Source organism: Dromiciops gliroides, chromosome 6 (assembly GCF_019393635.1).
Source record: "Dromiciops gliroides isolate mDroGli1 chromosome 6, mDroGli1.pri, whole genome shotgun sequence".
Lineage (NCBI taxonomy): Eukaryota > Metazoa > Chordata > Mammalia > Microbiotheria > Microbiotheriidae > Dromiciops > Dromiciops gliroides.
The window spans coordinates 183,907,659-183,909,846 of NC_057866.1; the positions used below are offsets into that span (position 1 = coordinate 183,907,659).

The 2,188-nt window shown below is 35.7% G+C and overlaps 1 non-coding gene across 1 annotated transcript; it reads left to right on the forward strand.

Moving 5' to 3' along the window:
• Nucleotides 1-355: 355 nt before the first annotated feature.
• Nucleotides 356-462, forward strand: LOC122733103. Its single transcript, XR_006353706.1, has one exon. It is a non-coding gene; the product is annotated as a U6 spliceosomal RNA (small nuclear RNA).
• The last annotated feature ends 1,726 nt before the right edge of the window (nucleotides 463-2,188 follow it).

Here is a 2,188-nt window from a genome sequence, read left to right on the forward strand (position 1 = left end):
AAAAAGCAGCTTAGAAACACTTAAGATATCTGATCAAAGTAATGACCAATTGCATCTCCAGATGTTGAATATATCTTTGATGAAGGATTTTACTGTCACCTCTTGATGAGAGGTAATTGACTTAACCTTTGAAAGAAGATATGCATTTTTGGACATGGTCACTGTGGATTTGTTTTGCTATTTGCTGCAAGAACTCTTTATTTGTTGTTGTTGTTGTTATTCGTCCTTCATTCTCAAAGAGTACCAATGACACTAGGAGGGTGATGTCTTGACTTGCAAGTGAATTGGATTTAAGTGAGGCAGGGCTGTGCAAAGTTATTAGCCTTGCTCTCTCCTCCAGACTTATTGGAGTCCAGTGCTCGCTTTGGCAGCACATATACTAAAATCGGAATGATACAGAGAAGATTAGTGTGGCCCCTGTGCAAAGATGACATGCAAATTCGTGAAGAGTTATTGGGGTCCAGTGGCAAGACATAGGTTAAGATGATTGTTGATGGACATGGATGCACTGGGAGACTGTGGCTTTTTTAAGCTAGTCTTTCCCAGGTCTCAGTTTACCTGAGGCAACACCATACAGTGACTAAAAGCTAGGTAAGAATTGAGGTAAAAGATTGGCTAGTTTGACTTCCCAAAAGAATCAATCTGGGAGAGGAAGACCCTCAGGATTGCTGCCCACAACAGAAAAAATGGCTATTTACACTCACTCTGTCCTCAAAACCCAAACAATTAGCAAGTGAGGCTTGGGCTGGGACCTATTATTGGACTATCATTGAGAGCCAAAGTGATTTGGGTTTAAAGGCATAAAGGCACAGTGAAGTGGCTCAAGTCAAGAACCCCAATGGGCTTTGTCAAAGCCTGGCTTACCAGAACAATATTTCAAGAAATCATGAATGAAAACTACATGAGACAAAAGAGATATTGTCCCAGAAATTCTGGGTAGGCAAAATGTTGAAGGCAGCGATGGTGATGACAAAAAATAAAAGAAAAAAGAAAAATTGAGGAGGGCTATCAAAATATTTTTAAAGTACAGAAAAAAATATAGAAGGTAATTAAGGAAAAAGTACTGACAAGGAGGATAGCATTGAAAGTAATAGATTAAATTTGTTGTTGTTCAGAAGTCAATCAGTTGCGTCTGACTTTTTGTGACCCCCTTGGACTCCAGGTCCTTCTATCCTTGACCATCTCTCAAAGTCTGTCTAAGTTCGTGTTCATTGTTTCCATGACACTATCTATCCATCTCATCTTATGCTGTCCCCTTTTCCTTTTGCCTTAAATCTTTCCCCAAATCAGGGTCTTTCCCAAAGGGTCCTGTCTTCTCATTATGTGACCAAAATATTTAAGCTTCAGTTTTAGCATTGAATCTATTATCTAATTTTTAAAAAAACAAGCAATATCAAAAAGATATTCATGGTTTTCTATTCTATCATCTTTTTGTGTTCTGCTTTCTATACAGTTATGCCCATGATTAAAAAAGAGTTTTATTAATTTTTATTATTGTTTAGAATGAAATGAATTTTTTTTAAAAAGAGTTATCTTAAAAGGTATCAATAAAACATTATTTAATGTAAGAACCATCTCTAGGTTACAGGTGAATGACTGAAATACTCAAAGTTTCCCTGAGGACACACATATTTTTTAAAAATTGATCTTTTTATTTTGAAATTTTTCTAATGGTGATATTTTGGGTGGGGGGGGATGTGGAACTTTTTCAATATCTTAATGCCTCCAGTTTCAAGTTATGTAGGGTTGTTAAAAAATTCTGAACTTAGTAACCATCAACAAAATAAGAACATAATTTAAAATGATCAGCATGAGACTCCATTATTTACTCTTTGTTTAAAAGTAAATATATTCATATTAACAGCATAACCAAGGGAATATAGAGCTAAAGCTGTGAGTTTATACTAGAAATATTCAGTTTTTGGAGATTGTCTCATAAGAATAATCTTTTGCCCATGTTCCCAACCAAGGTTCTTTCTAGAAATATAAGAAATTGGTTCATATTTGGGTTTCCACAAAAAAGTAAAGGTTCTTCCTCAGGTTCTATGCAAACACTCTGGCTAGCAATACATCAAACTCTAACACAACCCAGACTTTATTTAGCTAACAACAACAACAAAAAGCACAAAGGACTTGCACCAAAGTCCATAAAACAGTTGATAATTCTTTTTCTGGTGATCCTCACCTC